We start from the raw sequence: 12,300 nt of genomic DNA, 5'->3' as shown, positions 1-12,300 counted from the left end.
AAAACATTGTCACGGATGGTTTTGGGTACGTGTCGTCAGTCTCCCCTCCCTCCATGGAAGCAATGGCACACAATAGTTTCGCGCCTTTTTTCCGTGCAGACGCCATACCACGGCAAGCATAGAGTCCGCTCACCTCAGCTCACTGCCACCGCTGCTGTTGTTGTCCTGGGTGCTGCTGTCAGCAGACGGTGCAATATGACTGCTAACTGTCATCATCCACCACTTCTGCTGCAACTCTGCTCTCCTGCTCTTGTAAATGAGCTCAGTCTCAATAGCAAATTTCTCCATGTTGTCATCATCCACCGCTTCCACTCCAACTCTGCTCTCCTGCAGACGCCATACCACAGCAAGCATGGAGCCCATTCAGCTCACCGCTGCTGTTGTGAGCATTGTAAACACCTCGCGCATTATCCTGGAGTATATGCAGAACTGGGCTAGGAGACGCCAGCACGAGAACGATTTTGATGAGGACATGGACACAGACATTCCTGAAAGCACGGGCTGTGGCAATTGGGACATCACGGTGGCAGTGGGGCTGGTTGATACAGTGGAATGCCGATTCTGGGCCCGGCAAACAAGCACAGACTGGTGGGACTGCATAGTGCTGCAGGTATGGGATGATTCACAGTGGCTGCGAAACTTTCACATGCGTAAGACCACTTTGCTGGAACTCTGTGAGTTGCTTTCCTCCGCCCTGAAGCGCAGGAATACGAAAATGAGAGCTGCCCTGACAGTTGAGAAGCAAGTGGCGATAGCCCTGTGGAAGCTTGCTACACCTGACTGCTACCGATCAGTCAGGAATCAATTTGGAGTGGGCAAATCTACTGTGGGGGCTGCTGTGATCCAATTAGCCAATGCAATCATTCATGTTCTATTATCAAGGGTAGTGACTCTGGCAAATGTGCAGGTCATAGTGGATGGCTTTGCTGCAATGGGGTTCCTTAACTGTGGTGGGGTGATAGACGGAACGCATATCTCTATCTTGGCACCGGACCACCTTGCCAACCAGTACGTAAACCGCAAGGGGTACTTCTCAATGGTGCTGCAAGCACTGGTGGATCACAAGGGACGTTTCACCGACATCAATGTGGGATGGCCGGGAAAGGTGCGTGACACTCGCATCTTTAGGAAATCCGGGCTGTTCAAGCAGCTGCAAGAGGGGACTTACTTCCCAGACCAGAAAATTACCATTGGGAATGTTGAAATGCCAATGGTTATCCTTGGGGACCCAGCCTACCCCTTGCTTCCATGGCTCATAAAGCCATACACAGGCAGCCTGGACAGTAGAAAGGAGCAGTTCAACTATAGGCTGAGCAAGTGCAGAATGGTGGTAGAATGTGCCTTTGGACGTTTAAAAGCTCGCTGGCACTGTTTGCTGACTAGGTCAGATCGCAGCGCAACCAGCTTTCCCATTGTTATTGCTGCTTGCTGTGTGCTCCATAATATCTGTGAGAGTAAGGGGAAGACGTTTATGGTGGGGTGAGAGGTTGAGGCAAATTGCCTGGCAGCCGATTTTGAGCAGCCAGACACCAGGGCGATTAGAAGAGCACAGCAAGGCGTGCTGCGCATCAGAGAGCCTTTGAAAACCAGTTTCATGTCTGGCCAGGCTTTCGTGTGACAGTTGTGTGTATTTCTCCTTGATGCAACCCCGCTCCTTTTGTTGATTTTAATTCCCTGTAAGCCAACCACCCTCCCCCCTTCGAAATAAAGTCACTATTATTTTGAAACCATGCATTCTTTCTTTATTAATTAAAAAAAAAAAGGGAGATAACTGACAAGGTAGCCCGGGTGGGGTGGGGTCGAAGGGAAGGATAAGGCCACATTGCTTATTGTAGCCACACTACAAATCAAACTGTTTTGAATGACAGCCTTCTGTTGCTTGGGCCATCCTCTGGAGTGGAGTGGCTGGGTGCCCGGAGCCTTCCCCTCCTTCCCCCTCCCCCCACCATGTTCTTGGGCGTCTGGGTGAGGAGGATATGGAACTTGGGGAGGAGGTCAGGCGGTTGTACAATGGATGGATGCAGCGGGGGGTCTGTGCTCTTGTTGGCTTTCCTGCAGCTGTACCAGATGCTTCATCATGTCTGTTTGCTCCCGGAGTAGCCTTAGCATCGCCTCCTGCCTCTGCTCTTTGCACTCACTTAATGCTTTCCTGGCCTCTGTTACTGAGTGCCTCCATGCATTCAGCTGTGCCCTGTCAGTGCGGGAGGACTGCATGCGTTCAGAATACATGTCATCGCGAGTGTGGTTTTTTCGCCTTCTAATCTGTGATAACCTCACTGACGGAGATGATAGGAGGAGCATAGAAACATTTGCACCTGGGGGGAAATAAAAAGGGAGAGTAAAATTTAAGATGATACATTTCTGAGAACAAAAGGGAGACTCTTTCACAGTGAATCAAGAAATTCACAGCAGAAAGCACATGTGCTTTAGGTACAAGGTCACATTTTGCCTTTTATATTTAGCGCCTGCCGGTATGGGGACACATCACACACGGCGGGGCAACAGAATTCGGTTTCCATGCAGCCATGGTAAGGCAAAGGGTACGTGGAATTGACTTCTTACACATAACATGTGGAAATAGTTTCAAACTGCAGCGCCATCCTTCCCCATAGCAAGCAATGGATTGGGTTTCACATTTAAAAGGAGGAGCTGCAGTTTTCGGGTGGATGTGTAGCACACACCACCCTACCACGTGGCTATTCTGCACGATGATCCCTTTTAGCCAAGCGCAAACAGCCCAGCATGAATGGGGTCCTTTTACTGTTCCCTTACAAAAATTCCCCTATTTCAACCAGGTGACCATGAATGATATCACTCTACCGAGGCTATCACAGAAAGATATAGACCGAATGTTGCTTGAATGCGACCAAAACCCAGGACCATTTGCTGCGATGCTTTGTGCTGCAATGATTCCAGAACACTTTGAGTACCTCCAGGAGAGCTTCATGGAGATGTCCCTAGAGGATTCCTGCTCCATCCCCAGACATGTGAACAGACTTTTCCAGTAGCTGTACTGGCCGCGAATGTATCCCAATTCTTCAGGGCAAATTAAACACTATTGCTTTTAAACCCTGTAGTGTAGTTAGAAATGTGCACTCACCAGAGGTGCCTTCTCCAGCTTCAGGGTCGGGGTCCTGCCTTTGGAGGGTATTAGCTCCAGGGTGATGAAAAGGTCCTGGCTGCTGGGGAGAACGGATTCACTTCTTGCCTGCTGTGCATTCTCCTCCTCCTCCTCCTCTTCCACAAAATCCTCCCCCTTGCAGGTGTCTATGGACAGTGGTGGGGTATTGGTAGGGTCCCCTCCTAGAATGGCTTGCAGCTGATCATAGAAGCGGCATGTATGGGGCTCTGATCCGGAGCGACCGTTTGCCTTCTTTGTCTTTTGGTAGGCTTGCCTCAGCTCCTTAACTTTCACGCGGCACTGCTGTGTGTCCCTGTTGTAGCCTCTCTCCAACATGTCCTGTGAGATTTTTGGCAAATATATTTGCATTTCTTTCTTTTTTATCGTAGTTCTGCCTGCACAGATGCTTCTTCCCATACAGCAATCAGGTCCAGTGTCTCCCTTTCGGTCCATGCTGGAGCTCGTTTGCGATTCTGGGGGGACTGCATGGTCACCTATGCTGCTGAGCTCGCCACGTTGACCAAACAGGCAATGAAATTCAGAAGTTCCCAGGGCTTTTCCTGTGTACCTGGCTAGTGCATCCGAGTTCAAAGTGCGGTCCTGAGCAGTCACAATGAAGCACTCTGGGATAGCTCCCAGAGGCAATACCGTCAATTTGCATCTGCACTACCCCAAATTCAACCCAAGAAGGTCGATTTTAGCACTACTCCCCTCGCCGGGGAGAAGTACAGAAGTCAATTTTAAGAGCCCTTTAAGTCGACGGAACGGGGTTGGTTGTGTGGACGCGTTCATTTTAAAATCGAGCTAACGCGGCTAAATTCGACCTAACCCCATAGTGTAGACCAGGGCTTAGTGATTAATTCTGATATTCTTATAAAATAAATACTTCTAGAGCATGTCCTGAAATTTTTGTTTCAGAGTAGCAGCCGTGTTAGTCTGTATTCGCAAAAAGAAAAGGAGGACTTGTGGCACCTTAGAGACTAACCAATTTATTAGAGCATAAGCTTTCGTGAGCTACAGCTCACTTCCTCAGATGCATATCGTGGAAACTGCAGCAGGCTTTATATATACACAGAGAATATGAAACAATACCTATTCCCACCCCACTGTCCTGCTGGTAATAGCTTATCTAAAGTGATTTCCAGCACAAATCCAGGTTTTCTCACCCTCCACCCCCCCACACAAATTCACTCTCCTGCTGGTGATAGCCCATCCAAAGTGACAACTCTTTACACAATGTGCATGACAATCAAGCTGGGCTATTTCCTGCATAAATCCAGGTTCTCACATCCCCCCACCCCCATACACACAGAAACTCACTCTCCTGCTGGTAATAGCTCATCCAAACTGACCACTCTTCAAGTTAAAATCCAAGTTAAACCAGAACATCTGGGGGGGGGGGGTAGGAAAAAACAAGAGGAAACAGGCTACCTTGCATAATGACTTAGCCACTCCAAGTCTCTATTTAAGCCTAAATTAATAGTATCCAATTTGCAAATGAATTCCAATTCAGCAGTTTCTCGCTGGAGTCTGGATTTGAAGTTTTTTTGTTTTAAGATAGCGACCTTCATGTCTGTGATCGCGTGACCAGAGAGATTGAAGTGTTCTCCGACTGGTTTATGAATGTTACAATTCTTGACATCTGATTTGTGTCCATTTATTCTTTTACGTAGAGACTGTCCAGTTTGACCAATGTACATGGCAGAGGGGCATTGCTGGCACATGATGGCATATATCACATTGGTGGATGTGCAGGTGAACGAGCCTCTGATAGTGTGGCTGATGTTATTAGGCCCTGTGATGGTGTCCCCTGAATAGATATGTGGGCACAGTTGGCAACGGGCTTTGTTGCAAGGATAAGTTCCTGGGTTAGTGGTTCTGTTGTGTGGTATGTGGTTGTTGGTGAGTATTTGCTTCAGGTTGCGGGGCTGTCTGTAGGCAAGGACTGGCCTGTCTCCCAAGATTTGTGAGAGTGTTGCTATATATTCTGGTGTGACACTTAAGCTTCTTGGAAGAGGAATGGCTAATGACTAGATTACATAAATGATACTGAGAGACACAGCAAGTGCTTCTAATACAAAACAGCATTTTATCCAAGTTAGAAGAGAGCATAATATGACAGAGAGAATCTAAGACACTGAAGATTTTTAAGACATTGAAGCAGATGGTAGGATAAACCTCTATGTGAAAACTTTTACTTTAACTGGGAAAACAATTGTAGATATCCCACAGAGCATGCTGGGTTAAGGGAAATGTTTACATTTATAAATAATGCGTTCCTAAAACAGACAGGCCCTGAAGTGCTGCCACAATTCTGAAAATTGGTTTCACACTATGTCTATCCTTACAGCTGTGTGTAGAGTACATGTGCTATGCAACCCCCTAGCACCGGCATAAACAGCAGTATAGATGGTGAAGCACTGCTTAGGTCTTTACACACCTAAGCAGTGCCTTCTCTGTCTATACTGCTATTTTTAACAGTGTAGTGACCCAGTGCCAGAGCCTTTCCCGCCTCGGGGACGGACTGTGGCAGCAGGGAGACACCAGAGAGAGGTTGTAGCAGTTCCCAGAAGAAAAGACTCTGATGGGGGAGGCAGCGGGGAAAGATCCTCTCCCCGTTTTTGTAGACTTTCCTCACCACAAGGAACTGCTGGAGCTTGTCCCTACCACAGGGAAAGGCACCAGCAGCAGGGAAAGGCTCTGGCAGAGAGAAGGAAGCAGGAAAGGCATCATTTCTATTTTCACAGTGGAAAATTGAAATTTTCCCAAAGAAAATTTTGATTTTGCGGAAAAGGCATTTACCATCAGAAAATAATTTTTACGGAAAATTCCTGACCAGCTCTATAATTAACATGTTTAGTTTATAAACTGCAAACTTAATTTATCAAAGATTTACTCATTACACACGCTTATTTTTGGTCTTTCAGGCTTGGTCCTCAGACTTAATATTTTTGTTGTCTCTGTAATAAGTCTTGTTGGTCCTGGCTGTTAAGCATGTAATTATAAGAGCTACTGATCGCTAATGGAGCTATGTCTTTTAATCAGGTATTTTAAAATCTTGTGATTTTAGTGTCAAAGGTCCCACATTCAGTCCCTGCTGGTGTCTGTCTGCATTGCCTTAGAGGAAACTAAGTACTCTACTTTTATAGCTGCAGAAGGTACTCCAACCATCCACAGATGGCCTTGGGTTATATTACATTGTTTTATCTTGTCTTTGTTCACCACAAATGTTGCCCAAGTCTTAAACAACTGCAACATCAGTCTACTACTTTTATTTAACAGGTCATCTTGTCTGCGCTTATCTGACAAGTACAGATAATAGCTGACTCGCTAGCTGACCTGTTAGCAAAGCTGATATTTTCCTGCTCACATGAGAATGATTCACTAGCTTTTATATGGATATTGAATAATGCACTTACAATTGGGGATGTTTCACAAGCATACAACAAGGCAGACAACATTGGGCATCTGTATCTTTGATAAACGTGGGCTCAGCAAAGTACCACAGATGTCTGTGATTTTATGCTAATCTAATTCTTTTGGACAGCTGACTCTTCTGTTGCAACTTTGAACCCTGTTTATGTTTCATGAGAAGTTAGTTATGGCAAAAAATGTCTGTAAAATCTTTCCCCTAAACATAAGAGGCCACAGTCCTGTTTCCTAAAAACAAGTAGCAAAAGGGGAAAGCCAGCAGTAAAAAGAGTGTATCATACAAAATTCATCTTCTTTTTCATCACAAACACAATCTCACTTTTTTTGGTAGAAGCTTCTCCTGCACAGGTCTTGAAATCTAGAACCACCTTTCTGTTTCTCTCTCCCTCAGTAGCCCTCCTTTCTCCCTTAAATCTTGCCTGTCCTGATGAGGTTAAGCTAAATGGAGATTTGAAAAATTGCAAGAGAACCTACCTACTTCTCAAGATTCCTGTACAAACTCTTGAAAGAACCATTATCTTTATCATCACAGAGCTGATGGTCAAAGACAGAACGTTATCAGCAACTAAGCAAGCTAAGAACATTTTCTAACAACAACAAAATTGCATCATATTGTATTTTCCCAGACTTGAGGCCAACTACACAGCCAAAGAAGATTAGTTCCAGAGGATGCTTGTAATATTGAAAGCATTGATGTGGCTCGTCTTCTTGCAAAACTAAGAATCAGACATTCTAGAGAGGAATTATGTATTCAAGGAAGCTGAGTGAGCCACAGTACTTCTAGCAAAAATGCACAGCATGATCAAATGTCAAATCTTCTGAAAACTAAACAGATATTATTCACCACTCTAAAAGCTAATCTAAAATTAAACTGTGAATTCCAAGGGAGAAATTCACCCCCATGCAGAAGTGGCCAGCAAAAAGACCGTGCAATGCTTTTGGCCCTGCACAACAGGGTTTAGGGAGGACTAGTGGTGTATATGCCTTGTGCTGGCTCCCTGTGTCCCAAAGTGAATTTGCAGTGAGGATTACAATGTCAGGCTTGGAATGAGGCACATATTGAACACACAATGAATTTATAAAAATTAAGTGTTAACTGATTGAGTCAGTTGGACCTGAACAAAAAATGAATTGTTTCAGGATATGAACTGTACAGTATGTACAATAAGCTGGAAGAATGCTAAGTTCTTCCTCCTTCCCTCCTCACTGGCTGTGGCTTATCCGGCTCCATGTAGAGCAGAGGGCCTGTGGTGATGCTCTCAGGGTACTGCATGTGCTGTACACTGATAGCAGGGGGTTTCCCCCATCATGTTGATATGGGTCATGGAGACTTGTTGGGGAAGGTTGTCCATCAGAACCCTATATCCCATAATGATGGGGAGAAGGAAGTATTTCTAATGTTAGGGGAAGTTAGGTCAAAGGTCCCAGGTTCTCTCATGCTCAAATAAATTGGTTAGTCTCTAAGGTGCCACAAGTACTCCTTTTCTTTTATCAAAAGCAGAGTAGCTAGCAGTATGTCTGAAGTCCTGCAAGCTCACTGGCCAAGGGGATCTCTCTGCTGGACATACAAGGACATCTCTTGGGTACTTATTGGAATTCTTTATTTCCATTATAGCTCTGTAAAAAATCATAAATAAAATATTTTCTCTTACAAACACCTGGACAGATCCATGAACCTCATCAAAAGGATTAATTTAACCTGGACCTGTGCACTTTTGACAACTGTTCTGGGGTTTTGGGGCTTTTTTTTGTTTTTAAAGAAAGGTTGAAAATAGACTGGGGTAGGCAACCTATGGCACATGTGCCAAAGGTGGCACGTGAGCTGATTTTCAGTGGCACTCACACTGCCCGGGTCCTGACCGCCAGTCGGGGGGGCTCTGCATTTTAATTTAATTTTAAATGAAGCTTCTTAAACATTTTAAAAACCTTATTTACTTTACATACAACAATAGTTTAGTTATATAATAGATTTATTGAAAGAGACCTTCTAAAAACATTAAAATGTATTACTGGCATGCGAAACCTTAAATTAGAGTGACTAAATGAAGACTCGGCACACCACTTCTGAAAGGTTGCTGACCCCTGAAAAAGACCATTGATGGGGATGTTCAGGGAAGGTGATGTTCACAGAGATGTTTTCAAAGGTAAGTTGAAAAAATAAGAAAAGGAAGGAGCAGATGTTAAAGCCCCTTCCCCCTGAGACCCTCTAGAAAACCTTATACATCAACAGTTCTGTGAGATCTGGAGCACCCTCAGTTCCCTTTGAATCCATGGAAGTCAAGGATGCACAGCACCATGCAGCTCTGCCCTTAAGTAGCCATGTTTGAAAATGTAGCCCACTATGACTTGGATCTAGTTAAGATAATTGTGACGTTGCACCCCATAAGACTTTATGGAAATATGCTTATGAATGTATATATGACATAACTGGAATATGTTTTATGCTCCATATGCCATCTAACATATCTATATGAAGGTTATGATCTACTGAATATATTCATCCTATTTGTATGCATGTGTTGTTGTATTCAAAGTTATGAATATTGGCTGTATACTTGTTTGATTTTAAATAGCCTTAGTAAGGCATTTGGTCAGCTTCTTTAGAAAGGAATTTGCAAGTGCCCAATCAAGAAGCTCTTAACGAACAATGGATCTTGGAAGGCTCCAATCCACATAAAAAGTCTACATGAGGACGTTCAAGGTAGCATTTGAACCATGGCTGCTACCTGTAAGTTCTGAGTCATGCATGGACATGTGACTTGCCCATGTGACTCCAAAACTCCATCTTGTAGCTGGAATTCTACACAGGGGGATGGAGGGGTATTCGCCCACAAGAGAGAGTCTATTTAAACCCCTGGGAGACCCCTCCATTTTATCTTCAGTTGGCTCAAGAGATAGCCTCACCACCCCCAAAGGATACCTGAAAGAAACTGGAACAAAGGACAGTAACCACGGGGGATGTGAGTGATTGCCGGACCCAGACTAGAAGGAGACTAGTCTGTAAAAGGAAGCTTACTGGAACACCTCTGAGGGTGTTTTATCTGTATTCAGTTTTCTTACTGTATTAGGCATAGACTTGCGTGTGTGTTTTTTTTATTGGTAATTCACTTTGTTCTGTCTGTTACTACTTGGAACCACTTAAATCATACTTTCTGTATTTAATAAAATCACTTTGTACTTATTAACCCAGAGTATGTATTAATACCTGGGGGCGCAAACAGCTGTGCATATTTCTCTATCAGTGTTATAGAGGGCGAACAATTTGAGTTTTGGATTTATTTGGGGTTTGGACCCCATTGGGAGTTGAGCATCTGAGTGTTAAAGACAGGAACACTTCTTAATAAGCTTTCAATTAAGCCTGCAGCTGTTAGGGGAAGTGGTTCAGACCTGGGTCTGGGTTTTCAACAGGCTAGCAGGTCTAGATCAAACCAGGCAGGGCACTGAAGTCCCAAGCTGCCAGGGCAAGAAAGCAGGGGCAGAAGTAGTCTCAGCACATCAGTTGGCAGTCCGAAGGGGGTAACTGTGATCCAACCCATCACAATAATCACTGCCAGGTTTACCTACATTATCTGTAGTACAGTACTGCCTAGAGATCCCAACTGAGATCAGGGCCTTATTGAACAAGGGGCCATACATACATATAAAAACATAAGGGTGGCCATACTGGGTCAGACCAATTATCCATCTAGCCCCTGCCCAGTATCCTGTCCCAACAGTGGCCAATGCCAGGTGCTTCAGAGGGAATGAACAGAACAGGTAATCATCAAGTGATCCATCCCCTGTCGCCATTCCCAACTTCTAGCAAACAGAGGCTAGGGACACTTCAGAGCATGGTTTTGCATCCCTGCCCATCCTGACTAATAGCCATTGACAGAGCTATCCTCCATGAACTTATCTAGTTCTTTTTTGAACCCTGTTATAGTCTTGGCCTTCTCAGCATCCTCTGGCAAAGAGTTCCACAGGTTGTCTGTGCATTGTGTGAAGAAATACTTCCTTTTGTTTCTTTTAAACCTGCTGTGTGAATTTCATTTGGTGACCCCTAGTTCTTGCATTATGCTAAAAAATAAATAATACTTCCTTATTTACTTTCTCCACACCAATCATGATGGTCATTATGGACCTCTATCATATCCCCCCTTCATCATCTCTTTTCCAAGCTGAAATGTCCCAGTCTTATTAATCTCCTCATATGGAAGCTGTTCCATACCTTAATCATTTTTGTTGCCCTTTTCTGTATCTTTTCCAATTCCAATATATCTTTTTTGAGATAGGGCGACCAGAGAGGCATGCAGTATTCAAGATGTAGGCATGCAACAGATTTATATAGAGGCAATATGATATATTCTGTCTTATTATCTATCCCTCTCCTAATGGTTCCCAACATTGTTAGCTTTTTTGACTGCTGCTGCACATTGAATGGATGTTTCAGAGAACTATCCACAGTGACTCCAAGATCACTTTCTTGAGTGGTAAGAGCTAATTTAGATCCCATCAGATTTATATTTTAATGTACAGTTGGGATTATGTTTTCCAATGTGCATTACTTTGCATTATCAACATTGAATTTCATCTGCCATTTTGTTGCCCAGTCACCCGGTTTTGTGAGATCCCTTTTGTAACTCTTCGCAGTCTGCTTTGGACTTAACTATCTTGAGTAGTTTTGTATCGTTTGCAAATTTTGCCACCTCACTGTTTACCCCTTTTACCAAATCATAGTAAGAGGCCCACAAGAGCATACAACTGAAATCAAAAAACCAAAGGGTCGAAGACAGGAAATATAATCTCTATTTTACATATCGGAGGGGCGGCAGAAGGGACAGATCTTCTGACTGTGCAAATTGGCAGAGCTATGTTGAAATCAATGGGGCTACACTTATTTACACACACTGAAGGTCTGGCCCTAGTGACTTGTCCATGGGACTGTCTTTTCCTGCTGTTGCATAGTGCGGTATCTGCTATCATAGCAATTTGCCATACATTCTTCAAAAATTACTAATTTGTGGAGTTGCTCCTGCACCATTGAAGGCAAAGGGAGTTTTGCAGTTGACTTTCAGTGGAAGCAGAATCAGGCAGTATTTCAGTAGATTGTGCTGTTGTATACAGATTGTTCATTTGCATAAATTTCACAGCTTTTCACTGTCTTGCTTTCAGTACCACTGCAGACACTGTTGCACTATTGATTGTTATTAAGGCCCATAATTGCATGGTCACTGACAATGACATTTAATACTTTTCTAATGTGACATTTGCTTTTTTCCTATCGCCTCTGCACAGTGAGTTTACTTTAGAAATCTAATTAAACAGCTGCAGTAGTTCCTGATAAGTTGCTCGCTGAACAAGGTGGTAATAACCCATTAACAAGGAATTCATTTTTCTCTTTGCATTGGTTTTATCGTAATTATGTTGCTTAAAAATGCATCCTCTGAGCTGTAGCCTATAAAATACAAGGTAGCTTTTTGTGGTCTACTTCGACAGAAAAAACAAAGCAAAGGACTTGAAGTAGATTCTGTAGAGTCTTACATGTTGGAAGAATGTTATGTAAAGATTTATTTCTAGGCAGGGTTTTTAAAGCCTGAACTTATATTGTATATTGTTAAACTTTAATTTTCTCTATTATAAGCATTATAAGATATATTTTTAATAAATTCATAATAATAATAGAGAAAATGTCATATTTTCCTGTAGCCTTTTCATAGGGACTTAATTGCAAAGTAAGCTATACCCTGGAATTACTTTAAAAATGTAAA

At 43.5% G+C, this 12,300-nt stretch overlaps 1 protein-coding gene across 10 annotated transcripts in view; it reads left to right on the top strand.

The window, feature by feature from the left end:
- The window catches only part of PPFIBP2 (PPFIA binding protein 2), a 206,630-nt gene that overhangs the window by 112,309 nt on the left and 82,021 nt on the right, over positions 1 to 12,300 (top strand). The gene's annotated exons all lie outside the window — the stretch shown is intronic.

This window comes from Lepidochelys olivacea (assembly GCF_965140295.1).
Source record: "Lepidochelys olivacea isolate rLepOli2 genome assembly, chromosome: 6".
Lineage (NCBI taxonomy): Eukaryota > Metazoa > Chordata > Testudines > Cheloniidae > Lepidochelys > Lepidochelys olivacea.
This window is presented reverse-complemented; position numbering and strand designations above follow the sequence as displayed.